At 41.9% G+C, this 14925-nt stretch overlaps 1 protein-coding gene across 1 annotated transcript in view; it reads right to left on the bottom strand.

Moving 5' to 3' along the window:
- The window catches only part of TTC39C (tetratricopeptide repeat domain 39C), a 107247-nt gene that overhangs the window by 17458 nt on the left and 74864 nt on the right, over positions 1 to 14925 (bottom strand). The gene's annotated exons all lie outside the window — the stretch shown is intronic.

Raw genomic sequence — 14925 nt, forward strand, 5'->3', positions numbered from 1 at the left:
GATTTCACCCTCCTGTGTATACAACAGGCATATGTTAGAGATAACTACAGGTTTGGTTTCACGCCCCCAGTACTGCAAATACTGCAACAATGCAGGTCAGAGGAATTTTCCGGTTTCCCAGTGCATACAAAAGTCACGTTCCTACTATACTGTTGTTTAAGTGTGCAATAGCATGATGCCCAAAAAACAGCGCACATATCTTAATTAAAAAATACTTTATTGCTAAAAAATGCTGGCTATCACCTGAGCTTTCGGCAAGTTGTAATCACAGATCACCATTAACAATAACAAAAAACTTCAAAATATTGCCAGGATTACCCAAATGTGACAGAGACATGAAGTGAGCAGATGTTGCTGGAAAAATGGCGCCAACAGACTTCACGGAGGGTTGCCACAAACCTTCAATTCGTAACAAACCCCAGATCTGCAAAGCGCAATAAAGGACAACAAAAGGGAGTGTGTCTGGCCCCGCCCCAGGCCAGAAAGACCCCCATCGGTATTGAGTGACTGCGTGAAGCCTCCTTTAATCCTGCCCTCAGCTCGCTCTCCCTTCTGTGACCCACTCCGACTGCCATACAGTCCTAGGTCAATTCTGTACCTAAAATGCTGTCTGATTGCTCCCGGTCATCATCTCTCCTCTACCAACACTCACTTCTGACTTTTGCATTCATCTAGTACTGTCCAGAGTCCAGCAGACTCTCCCAGGACTGTTCTCACTCCTGATTAAATACATTTAGTGTTTCTTTCCACTAAAGAGCCCTTTCAAAGTCTGCCAACCTCATACCAGAGCACCTGATAAAAGCACCTAAAAAGCATCAACAGCATAAAAGAGTTCAAGTCAATCCTAAATACAGCAAAGACAGGTGTTAACAAATACAAATCCTAAATGCCCTACAAATTTGGCACAGCCCTGCTCTCAGGGGCCTTCCCTGCCCCTGCAGGTGTCATTCCATGCCCGCTGCCCCACACTCAGCCCTCCCTGGGGTCCCCTTTGTGTCTGTTCTGCTGATCCCTGGCCACCAACTTTTCGGGGTCCCTACTGCCTCTTCTCCCCACAGACAGCCAGGCAGGGGCAGGGAGGATCACAAATGAGAGGCTGCAGCATTTCGCATATCTTGGCTCCTTTAGTGATGCACGGTCACTGCGGGAGGCCTCTTGGACACCCGCATGCCACACAGATGAGTCAGGGAGATCCTCAGGACAGCCAGTGACTCAGGAACATCGTAAGCCAAATGACTCATGGACCAAGGCCTCGGCTGAATCAATAACTATTCGCATCCCATAGTAACACTTCACTGGGCCAGGACTGTTCGGACTGTGGTGTTCAATCCCTTAGCACCATCTACGGAGGCGAAGAGAGGACACACATCCCCGTGCCAGTGACTCCTGTTCTCGAGGAGGTTAACATCTAGTTGGAGGTAACCTCTTAGGAATGTGAGACAGGCCCAACCCTGTCAGACATTCACACTGGATGTAAGCACATAGCCACCAAGGTCCCAAAGAGGCAAAATAATAATAATTATTTCCAAAAATTTTTTAAATCTTGTATGCAGTGTGCATGTGTGTTCGTGCACAGGACACTCATCACACCGCCCCTTTCCCCTTTCTGGATCAACACTTCTTTCCACGCATCACACACACACTCAATTTAGCCCGTTTGCACAAAACCGCAGTGCTAGCAATTGTGCTTTGCAGGCATCTCCTCAGTTTGCTCAATTCCTGACCCTCAATGGTCCCACACAAAATACTTCTGGATGAGCCACTGCCACCAAGCCGTCTCCAGCTGCATGACAATGCAATGCCACACTGCCCTTCAGAAGACCAAAAACTACTTGTGAACACTAATTACCGGGCAACTACTAAGTGCCTAGGATGGTACTGGCTTGAGGTACAAATCACAGCAAAGCTTTAAATGCAAGTGTAGGGGAGACAAAAAGAAAAAAAAAACCCATCTGAATGAACATTGTTTCTCTTAACCCTTTCAAAAATCTGAGATCGCCATGTATTCGGTTCCATTTTCAGATGGAGAAACGAAGGTTCCAAGAGGTGGAGTAGTTCGATCAAGGTCAACAAGCTAGTATTCGCTCTGCTGTGCCTGCCTCCAGAGTGAGCTTTCCTCAGGCAGGGCACATCCAGGCCCCATTACATTAAAGGCCTTGAGATGGGGAGATTATCCTGGAGTATCGGGGTGGGCCTAAATGCAATCACAAGTGAGGGAAGCAGAGGGGAGGCGGCGACGTAATCACATCATCACAAAGGCACAGACTGGAGGCACAGCCACAAGCCCAAGAACCATCAGAGCTCACAAAAGGCAAGAAATGGACGGTCTTCTGGGTCTCCAGAGGGAGGGCAGCCCTGATCACTTTGATTTCAGCCAGTGAAACAGAGTCTGGACTTTGGACCTCCAGAGCTGTGTGAGAATAATGTCTGCTGTTTTAAGCCACCAAGCTTGTTACATGGCCTTAGAAAGTGAGTACAGGGTCTTACTTTCAAAATTAAAGTGTGAAGAAAGTACCACTGATCCTTCCGTTTGTTAGAAGCGCTCTGACAGAACACGAGACCACTATGGAGCTTAGCGATACTATTCCAAGAATAAGCATAACTACAAAATTAATTCTAGTTCCGGCCTGAGTACTCATTAAGGAATTGCAATGAACAGACATTAAAATGGTGAAAACAGATTTCCCCTTTTTCACCAAAATAATTTAAAATAAAAATAATCCAATAGGGGTTTTCAGGATTATAAATTCTAATATTCACAACAGAGCAGAGAAAGGAGAATTATCCTCAATTTGATACTTGATTCACAGCCTAATTTTTTGAGGAAAGACACATACGCTGGGCTCAAGAGAATACAGAAAACGGGCTAGCGTGAAATAGCCGTGAAGCCCAGAATCGGAGGTCAAGTACCACCTAGGCTTTTGTCTGGTGAATTACACACGGACACTGTATCACAAAAACTGCCTGAAAGTCTTCATTTCTTCACTGGTAAAATGAGGAAATAATGTTGGCAAGCATTATCTGCAAAAGCATGAGTCTTTGCCAAATTAAATGGAGCATACTTGCTGCCAAACTAAATTCAGTACAATGTGTAAGTACTGCTTTGTTACTACAGAGACACAGCGCGTTCTTCCAGCCATTCAGGACTTCTTTCTGGATGGCTGTACTCCTAGGCAGTTTATGATACTTGCGGCGACTGTCAAAGGGCTTTGTTCCTCCATCATATTCTGCGAGTGAATGCTGCCGGTATGGAGGAAAACTCTGGATGTTTGCAGGATGATTTTGCATATGTCACATTATTATACTCATGGATCCTCATGATTGTTTTAGCTTTTTCTCTTGGATCTGGGGAGATATTCAAATCATTTGCAAATGACAGTGTTGTCTCTTCCTCTACACGAGACTTAATTGGAGAGAACCACCAGTTAAGATGCTATTAGCAAGCACAGCACGCATCGCTTTATTCCCGTCTTTAATGAGGATGTTCTAACTTGCAACATTAAATATAGCTTGAGGCACGTTTTTAGTAGATGCCATCTTTACCAAATAAAGAAAAACCCTTTCTATTTCTAATTTGCTAATAGTTTCTTGGTTTTTGTTTTTGTTTGTTTTTTTTTTAAGTGGATTTCATTAAATGCTATTTGGGCCTCTACTGATGGGACTGTGCGGTTTTATCAATTACCTCCTTAATGCAGGTCATAACAGGAACACATTTCCTGAGGTTGAACGACGCTGGCTTTTCTGAAATAAGCCCTACTAAGGTCAGAATACAGCATATCAAAAATACATTGCTGGATCTAACTTACTAATATTTATTTAGAGCTTCTATGTTCAGAATGAAGTTGACCTATAGGTTTTTGTTCAGTGCTCTCCTCTAGGAGTTTTGGTATCAGGATCATACCAGAACTAGCAGACTTGTAGAAAATATTTTCATATTTTCTATGCTCTGGAACTATAAATAACTAGTTCACTACAAAGCCACACCTTTCAATTGAATAATTCATTTAAAATGTTTAAAATACCATAACTTGAATTTTTTTCCTTTAATGGGGACACGACATAACAGAGAATATTAAAATTTAGTCAATAGTACCAGATTTCAGCGCCAACTTCACAAACAACACAGTTTTGGGCCTTGAGAAAAAAATTATAATTTTCAGGAGATCTTGAAATAAATGAATTAACGCACACACAATGCTCTTGGGGAAGGGTACATTGCCTTTAAAAACAGGTGTATGTCATGGGGCACCTGGATGGCTCAGTCGGTTTAGCAGCCGACTTCAGCTCAGGTCATGATCTCACGGTTCGTGAGTTTGAGCCCCACATCGGGCTCTGTGCTAACAGCTCAGAGCCTGGAGCCTGCTTTGGATTCTGTGTCTCCCTCGCTCTCTGCCCTTCCCCTGCTCACGCACTCTCTCTCAAAAATAATAAACTTTAAAAAATAAAAATTAAAAAAAATAAAAATAGGTATGTGTTACCTGTTAGTAGTGCCGGGAAATCACAATATTGTTTTCCAACATTTAGAAAGAGGATTTGCAATAAATGGTAATTAAGTTTCTCACAATTTGTTTTAGACTACTGGGAGAAATTCTAGATTCTTTCCTGTAGACATAATTAAGAGCCATTTAAGATTCTACCACAAACATATAAATCTGTATCCTTGCCTAACCCAAACACAAACATATCTGGAGAGACAAGGGACAAAGGAAAAAGGAAACATGTAAGTGGCCACAAATCCCATTTTCCAAGTTTAAAAATGTAAGCTATTTCCACATCAATATATTTTTAAAGCCCTTTAGAAAGTAAAGATTTCAGGGCACCTGGGTGGCTCAGTCAGTTAAGCAGCCAACTCTTGATAACTCTTCAGGTTATCTCATGGTTCCTAAGACTGGACCCCTCATCAGGCTCCACGCTGACAGCACGGAGCCTGCTTGGGATGCTCTCTCCCTCTCTCTCTCTCTTTGCACACTGCCCCCCCCCCCACGCCCGCCCGCTCGTATGCACTCTTGCTCTCTTTCAAAATAAATCAACTTTTTAAAAAAAGATCTCAAAGTACAAATATGAAAACACAAAAAGAGTCCGAATAATTTTCAGAGTCAGCACAGTAAGCTTGCAGTTACTAATATTACATTCTATTCTACTCAAAGATTCCCACTAGCAATACCAAGCTGAGAAGATACATTAAATTCAGATAGCAAGCAAAAGGTTTCCTTTTGGAGACCTGACCCAGACTCTGGTGCCAAAAGGACATCAAGTTCCAGACTTCCCTGAATCCGTAAGGCAAGATTCCACTTCCCCAGCGAACAGTTTCCTTTTGTGCCACCACCAAATTGTGTTTAACATCAAATGATAGCATTCAATTGCCGACAAAAAGGTCTCAGCTCAGAGCCAGTCCACTGGCATTCAAATAATGTTGGTACCACTTAATTCTGTGGTGTTAAACACAAGAGAGGAGATCGCTGTTTGTGGTGGCAAATCCAAGAACATGCTAGTTCCTGTGGACCCGGCCGCTAGGAGAGGGTGTTCCCATGTGGACCACTCTTAACACGCAGTTGAGCATTTTCAGCTGTTAGATATGGAAGTTTGTAAGATACAGGCACATTCTTTCAAGAGGTTTTAAGTAACCAGGAAGCAGAGTTTGTCAGGCACAGGCAGAATTCCTGAGATGTGTCCACAATGTCAAGAACACAGTACGTACTCCGCAAGTAAGAGCCTGTGTGTGTGTTAGACGATGAAAGGGTTTAGGGCGCCTGGGTGGCGATTAAGTGTCTGACTCCTGATTTCACCTTGGGTCATGATTTCACAGTTGGTGAGTTCAAGTCCCATGTCGGGCTCTGCACTGACAGCCTGGAGCCTGTTTGGGATTCTCTCTCTGCCTCTCCCCACCCCCTCAAAATAAATAAACTTTAAAAAATATATTTGAAAAAAGAGAACAAAAAGGGTCACAAAGTATCTAAATTCATGAGGCACCTGGGTACTAAATATACATGAAATATAAATAAATATATAAAACACCAAATATTCAGAATACTAAATATTCCTAAGACATTAATATTCAGGTGGCCTTAATCTGACCATCCACTGGTGACACCCATGCTGGCACCGTGTGTCCTCTACCCAAGAAACACTACTAAAACCCGAGGGTCCACTGCTTTACTGTGGCCAGTGATGCAGAGAGCGATGCAAGACGTTATATGCATGTATGCTGGGCCTCAGGTAGCAAGGCCTTTCCCCCCGCGCCTGCACTCCATCCTCAGAGCATTAACCGAGGCTATCCTTTTCACTTGCTTCTTGCTGTTTGACACTGATTTGATAAACCATGTGGTTCATGTCTACTTTAAATTGGCGTGTGACTCTTTCCATTTTGACCCCTGAGAGAATTTTGGCACATTGAGAGAATGTGCAGGGCACTGTACTCAGAGGCTACCAGGGTATCTGAGGTGCCTGTGAAAAGAAAGGAAAACCCTAAGCGCCTGTGAGGAGACACTAATTGGCACTGATAGCTGTGATATGTGGAACTGCAACCCCCCAAAATTCATATGTTGAAATTCTAATCCTTACCATCTCAGAATGTGACTGTATTTGGAGATAAGGTCTCCAAAGAGGTAACTACATTAGAATGAGGTCTTTAGGGCAGGCCCTAATCCAATATAACCGGAAGCCTCATAAGAAGGAAGGAGATGAGGACCCAGGCACGTGTGCACACACACAGGAAAGAACACGTGAAGACACAGGGAGGAGACTGCTCTCTACAAGCCAAGGAGAGGAGGCTCCGAAGAAAATCAACCCTGCAGACTTCCAACCTCAGGACTACAAGACAACTAATTTCTGTCCCCTTTCTGTGGTTCCTTGTCCTGGCAGCCTGAGGAAACGAATACATCAACTGTCAGAGGTCTCCTTTCTCTGGGGAGCCATTCCCGTACATGATGGGAATCAGAAGGGTTCTGCTTGTCTGGAAAAGCTTTCTGGTCTTAGGAAGGGTGTGAGTACCTGACCTAAGATAGCAGCTCAGACCACCTGCTCCTCCCTCCCCCTCAGAATCCACTCCTGGAATTTTTCTTACAGGTGATGAATGGGGGCAGGTTCGGTCTCTGTGTGCATGTATGTGTATGTGTAGGTCTCTCACGTGTGAGAGTGCATATATGGTACATCTAAGTTATTCCCTATACAGATTGTGGATTAATTTATATAAATACAAGACTACATGTCCCAAAGGTTTTATGAATTTACATATGTACCAACAGTTTATAAGAGACCATTTCCCTGAACCTTTCCCAACAGAGAATGTTTTTCAGCATTTGCCAATTATGTTTTCCCTTGTTTTAATTTGCAGTTCATTGATTCTATCATGGGGGTAAAAGGTAAAAGGTTACCATTTGTGCATCTTATTTTATGGATTGTCTGTTCAGGTATTTTGTCTATTTTTCTTTTTGTCTGTTTATCCTTCTACTACGTTCTATGTTTCTAAGAGTTCTTTCTACGTTAAGGACACTAATTTTAGCTTTATTCCTCATTTTTTAAAAAAACTTTGTTTACATTATAATATAGGAGTTCATTTATAGGTCAGTTCTACCAGTATTTTGATCCATGTACTACCAATTCTATCACTCTTTTTCTTAAACAAACTTTAAAACCAAAGCATTATTGGGGAGCCTGGGTGGCTCAACTGGTTGAGCGTCCGACTTCAGCTGAGGTCATGATCTCACGGTTTGTGGGTTCGACCCTCACGTCAGGCTCTGTGCTGACAGCTCAGAGCCTGGAGCCTGCTTCGGATTCTGTGTCTCCCTCTCTCTCTGCTCCTCCCTGACTTGTGCTCTGTCTCTGTCTCTCAAAAGTAAGTAAGTGTAAAAAAAAATTTTTTTTAACCAAAGAATGATTTATTTTTGAGAAAGAGGGAAAATGAAAGGGGGAGAGGCAGAGAGAGAGGGACAGAGAGAGAATCCCAAGCAGGCTTTGCACTGTCAACTCAGACACCGACGTGGGGCTTGATCCCATGAACTGTGAGATCATGACCTGAGCCTCAACTAAGAGCCAGAAGCTCAACCAACTGAGCCATCCAGGCACACTTAATGTTTTGGTTTTACACAGTCCTTGATTAGGGAGGATGGAGCCTTTAATACCACTATACACACGGAATCTACAAATTATGTGTAATTGAGGGAACTTTTCAAAATGCCATAAATATGGCTGCTCCCATTCTGAGAAAAACCCAGGAGCTATAAAAATAGAACTACCATCACAGCACAATGAAGAAAGGCAAAAGGCAAGGAGCCGGAGTATTCATTCAAGGTGCACAAACACGTGTGCCCTCTCACACTCACTCACTCTTGAAGCCCTGGTGTCTGGAGCTGGGCACTGGTCAAGGCATTTGAGATACCCAGTGACAGAAAGAGTCCCTGCTTCGTGGAGATTGCTTTCTCATTCTAAGGGGGAGAGCCAGACCATGAGCAAAGAAGAGACTTCACCCTGAGTGTGCAGTGAACAGGAGTCTCTGGGCAAAAATGAGGAGGGTTGGTAAAGGAGACAGGGAGACCAGTGGCAGGAGTGAGGCCAACACATCCAATACCACAGTCATGGAAGGTTTCCCTGAGAAGGTGACCGAAAGTGGCTCTCCCATCCCTCAAGTTCCACCTCCTCCACCCCTCCCTCTTCCCCAGTCATCCCCACCAATAGTGACCACCCATTCATTTGGCACTTTCATTGCCTTGAGCCATTACCTTTTCATGCATTCAACATTGCTATTCATAGTTAGATTATGAATGACTTCTGGGGCAGGGACTTTTTCCCTATTTCTCTTGGCATCCCCCCCAAAGGCCTTTTATATCACAGGCAACAAATTTGATTACGCACAAATAATGGAATACGGTAGTTTTATTTTCAGCACCTTCACATGGATAGCAACCCCCTTGAAAAAGCGTTGTGTGACCAAATCCAGCACTAATGAGTGGTCAAAGTGATTAACGTACCAGTTACATTTCCTTGGTCTCTCAACGGTTACACATAGGATGTTGACAAAACGTGTCACAGAAAGTGCTTTATATTGGATTTACAATCCAGATGCAATTCTGTCTAAATAGGAAAAGCCCTATCCAAGTACCGTGTGCTGAGTGCTTTACCATATCCACATTACATTATTTAGGGCTAGCATGGGAGAGGCACTGTCCTCTTTCTATGCATAAGGACACAGACTCAGAATGCTCAGCCAGTCAGGAAGTAAAAGAGCCTGTTTTGAGCTGAGTCAGATGCTTTTTCAGCTGTACCACGCTGCCTTTTAAAATGACATGGAATTTATATGAAAAACAGCAATGAATTTAAAAGAAATGTACATATATTAAAGATACTATCGAGGCACCTGGGTGGCTCAGTTGGTTAAGCGTCCGACTTCAGCTCAGGTCACGATCTTGCAGTCTGCAAGTTCAAGTCCCACGCTGGGCTCTGTGCTGACAGCTCAGAGCCTGGAGCCTGCTTCAGATTCTCCCTCTCTCTCTGCCCCTTCCCCACTCATACTCTGTCTCTCAAAAATGAATAAATGTTAAAAAAAAAACTTAAGACACTACCAAAAAACTAAAATTAACAGTGAAGAAGATAATGCAAAGAATTAACTCTGAAAAACAGATACAATAATCTACAGAAAATCACACTACACAAAAGGCAGCAATTCAAGATAAACAAACACACCTAGAAGAAAACAGATGGAGAAGATCCAATATGCATGGAGATTTACACGAGACAAATAGAAGCCATAATCAGGAAAGCAACTTTAAGAAGTTTTCCTACAACTGAATGGCATTCTCTACAAAGGATGTCAAATGGGCAAGTTCCTATGTTTTTTTTCCTCAAAGAGAATTAAAGGCAAGTTGAAAAAATCAGAAGCAATCCCATGTAGTTAATTCTGAAGATTAAAGAACCACAAAAAAATTTTATGACAGCTTTGTTGAGATATATTTCACACACCAGAAAACTTACCCTTTTAAAATATGCAATTAAGTGGCTTCAGTATATCCACAGAACTATAAAATTTAAAGCTGGGGGCAAAAAGCCCTTAAAAATGATGTAGCCTAGTGTTTCTTAAAGTGTATTCTACTGAACCTTTCGGTTCTCACAGGCTACTGTATAAAAAAGAATTTTCCTGGTCAAATAAGTTGGGTAAACACAGACGGCGTACCTGTATACTCTAGCTCCCTCACAGTGCAAAACTAAAGTCTCTGAGCAGTCCCAGCATATCCTGATTTGCCTGACACAGAACCTCTTTTCATGGAACATATCCCAACTAGTCAATTAAATCAGGGCTCCAGGGCAGACGCTTCAGAAAAACCCTAATTTTCCAGGTGAAGAAAGAGCGCCAGAGAAGGTTGACTGGCTTGACTGAGGTCTTACAGCTCTTCCAAGTTGTCTGGTCTGTGAGCAACCACTGGGAAGGAGACAGTGCCTGTATGGTTTATGACAGAGCCAAACCAGATCCTTAGACTTAGCCCAGAGCTCTTTCTCCAAAGCTACATAGATCAAAACCTGAAGCAACGGGACAAGATTGCCAGAGCTAACAAGCCCTCTGTCAGACAGCACAGAGAAATGAATACTATTACCCCAAACAAAGCAACACACAGCTTCAAGAACTCAGCTGCCCAAATGTTAAGAGTCCACAGTCATAAAGAAAATCAGGAAAGCTGAACACGATGCTGTGAGAAAATACAAAATTTCCTCCAAGAGCTTTAGACAAGGGGTAGGGTAAAAGTGAGAAATGCTATTTCCTGAAACCTGACTCTGTCACCTCTCAAGGAGTTTACAGTATGCTCATTCGCATCAGAAGAGTGAGGAAGAAAGGACTGGAACACTGTATGGATATGTGAACCCATGTTTCAAATAGAAGACAGACAAGTCAAACATCAAAATCATTTTTTTTTCAATCTAATACTAAAGAAAAATCTACTCAAGAACAGGTAAGCATTAAAAGAAATGTGAATAAACAAACAACCCTGAAGGGCAAAGGAAAACAATGCGCATGTAACATACAATTAAATATGAACAAGGAACTCTTCTATGAGAAAGGAGATTTGGACTGAGAGACAAAAATCAAATGATATGTTGTTTCCCTAGTCACCCTCATTCCACCTGCCTCTCTCCCACCAAATGTTCCAGCCCCACTGAGATTGGATCTCCCACTATCTGGTGGCTTCTTGGCTCTGGGCTTGAATGCAGGCTAATCCCCCACACTCTTACCTCTACCTTCAAACTCCCACACTCGAAACAGCCTGCCCCAATCCCCCCACTTCTGTGCTGCCTTCCCCAGCTGTGAGGGCAGCACAATGGTGAGCCATACCAAGCTTTACCTTCCAGTAGGCCTGTGTTTATGCTGCTTGAAGCCTGGCCACACCTCCAGCTGCTTACTGCCTGCCTGCCATACAGTCCTGCTCTCTCCAGGGCATGTGCTCCCTCGCTGTCCCCATGCTGCTGCAGCCTTGACACCAGCTCTGTCATCATTACAGCCAACGAGGACTAGCACTCACTCACAGCTCCAAGAGCGGCACAGGCCTCCCAGATCACCACCTCGCTGAATCTTAACAGCAAAACTATGCCCTAGGTTCCCTCAGCCCCGGGCTACTGCCAGGCAGAGGATGAGGGCCACACAGAGACCCAAACAAACCTACCAGACAGAGCAGGCCTCATCACACAATTTATATAATAAATGTAATCAATCATAACAACACAAAACACTTGGCAAGAACATTTAATAGCACTAAACCTTTAGGAAGCTTGAAGGAAACCAGTCTCTTCTACTCACAACACTTCTGACATCATAAAGAATAAAAACGAACCGCCAGAGGAAGAGGCCCATAGCACAAGGTCCAACAGGGTCCTGAGCACAGAAACTTCTATCCCTTAGAGTTCGGGGTGTGCCACACTCCCAGCACATGGATGCATTCACCTACCCGGAAGCTCTCTGAACCCCATCATTTAGGATTTTAATGGAGGATCCATTAGTTAGGCTTGATTGAATAAATCATTGATCTGGATGACTAACTCAATCTCCAGCCCCAATTCATTCCAGGAGGTTGGCAGTAGGAAGTGCTACTCAAAGTTCCAACCCTCCCATCCTACCAACCAGCCCTCCTCCTGCAGCTACCTAGGAGTCACAGTCAACCCATTACCGTAACTCAGGGTAAGGCTGAAAGGGGCTTGGTATGAGTAGCAACATACTCTTCTATCACCTCTCAACGAGGAAATTCCCGGGTTTTAGAGTTCTGTGCCAGGAACTAGGGACAAAGACCAAATGCATCTCTCACTGTAGCAATATTACAGCTCCCAAACCCTCTCAAGAAAACAAAATGCAAGCAGAACTTCAAAGCACACAGTACAATCCCTAAATGAGAGCACAGATCCCTATTAACAGAAATACAAAGTTTTAAAAAAATGGATTAGAAGACAAGCTAAATTAAGGAAAACTAGACAGAAAATGGAAATAAAAAATAAATTGGTAAAAAATCACATTTAAAGCCAATGTATCCAAAAGCCCAATCATAGACACAAATTTATAAAATACCGCAAACGGCACAAAAATACCACAAATAGAAAGTGACACCACATTTTTACATATCTATTAATAGTACTGGCATATTTTTAAATAGTAAGTGGAAATAAAAAACTACAATATAAAACTAAAATGCATAGAACAGTAAGAGGTTTTAAAACATTATTGAAGAAATGTTACTAAGGAATTGATTTCAAATGGGTACCCGAATAACAGAAAAACATTCAAATGTTTAATGGTTTCATTACTTTAAGTGACCTGCTTCTTCAAACTGTAAAAAAGATAGTCTACTAACCAACTCATTTTTATAAAATATCAGATTTAAAGCTAAGAATAAGCCTCCTTGAATATTTTCACATTGAAATATATGTGATTTACTTAGAAGTTACATATAAAACATTTGCCAACATATAAAATATTATATACATAAATGTGTGTGTGCGTATAATTTATTAACAAATAAAAGCAAAGTAACACTGGATTGAGAAAGAAGGCCTGACTTCCAGTGCCTCCTTAATCTCAAAATAACTAGGTACACTTACACATACTTATGTTATTTGGACCCCTGTTTACTCAGAACAGGACAAATGTACACACACAAACATTATAAAGTGTAATGGAAGAAATAAAGGGGCATCCCTAAATTAACAGACATCCTCAGGAATTAATGAAATATTCTAAATCTCAATTAAAATCTCCCTGTAATATACAGAAACTGACAAACTAATAGTTAAGCATATATATGAGAAAACAAGTAGATAAAATACTAAATACTTTTTTCATGTTTATTTAGTTTTGAGAGAGAGAGAGAGAGAGAGAGAGAGAGAAGGGAGAAAGAGAGAAGGATTGAGAAACAGAATATGAAGCAGGCTCCAGACTCCGAGCTGTCAGTACAGAGACGGACACAGGGCTTGAACCCACAAACCGTGAGATTATGACCTGAGCTGAAGTCAGACACTTAACTGACTAAGCCACCAAGGCGCCCCACTAAATAGGTACTTTTCATGGCAATAGTTGATCTATGTTATATTCAAAACATTATAAAATCACAATTATCAAGGCTAAGTAACAGTCATTTAAAAATATAAAAACATCTCAAAAATAGACTCCATCTGCACCTTTTCTGACCATAGCACTATGAAATGAGAAATCAACCACAAGAAAAAGTTTGGAAAGTGCACAAATACATGGAGGTTAAATAACATGCTACTAAACAATGAATATGTCAACCAAGAAATCAAAGAACAAAAAGTTACATGGAAACAAATGCAAATGAAAACACAACGATCCAAAATCTTAGATGCACAAAAGTGGTTCTTAAGAGGGTAGTTTATAGTAATACAGGCCCAACTCAAGAAGCAAGAAAAACCTCCAACAACCCAACCTTGCACCAAAAGGAACTAGAAAAAAAGAACCCAAGCCCAACAAAAGGAAATAAAGATTAGAGCAGAAATAAAGGATAGAAACTTCAAAAAACACAACAGATCAATGAAACCAGGAGCTGATTTTTTTAAGATCAATAATATGGATAAACTTCTAGTCAGACTACCAAACAAAGTAGAGAGAGGACCCAAATAAACAAAATCACTAATGAAAGAAGAGAAATAACAACCTACACCACAGAAATACAAACAACAGCAAGAGATTATTATGAAAAATTATATGCCAACAAACTGGACAACTTGGAAAAAAAATGGGTAAGTTCCTAGAAACATATAACCTACCAAAATGAAAGCAGGAAGAAACAGAAAATTGAACAGACCAATTACCAGCAATGGAACTGAATTAATAATCAAGAAACACCCCAAACCCTAAAGTCCAGGACCAGATGGCTTCACAAGTGAATTCTACCAAACATTTAAAGAAGACGTTTTTGGGGGGAGGGAGTGTTATTTATTTTGAGAGCAAGAAACAGAGGGCGCATGTGCACAAGAGCGAGTGAGGGGGACAGGCAGAGAGGGAGAGAGAGAATCCCATGCTGACAGCATGGAGCCTGACATGGGGCTTGATCCCACAAACCATGAGATCATGACCTGAGCCGAAATCAAGAGTCAGATGCTTAACAGACTGAGCCACCCAGATGCACCAAAAGAAGAGTTAACCGATTTTTCTCCAACTATTCCAAAAAATACAAGAGGAAGGAAAACTTTTCAATTCATTCAATGGGGCCAATATTACCCTAATACCAAAACCAGATGAAGACACTACAAAAAAAGAGAACTACAGGCCAATATCTCTCATGAATATAGATGCCAAAACCCTCAACAAAATATTAGCAAACCGAATCCAACAATACATTAAAAAAATACACCATGACCAAGTGGGATTTATTCACAGGATGCAAGTGTGGTTCACTATTTGCAAAAACAATCAACATGACACATCACATCAATAACAGA

This window comes from Herpailurus yagouaroundi, unplaced genomic scaffold (genome assembly GCF_014898765.1).
Source record: "Herpailurus yagouaroundi ecotype Mexico unplaced genomic scaffold, PumYag 142, whole genome shotgun sequence".
Taxonomy (NCBI): Eukaryota; Metazoa; Chordata; class Mammalia; order Carnivora; family Felidae; genus Herpailurus; species Herpailurus yagouaroundi.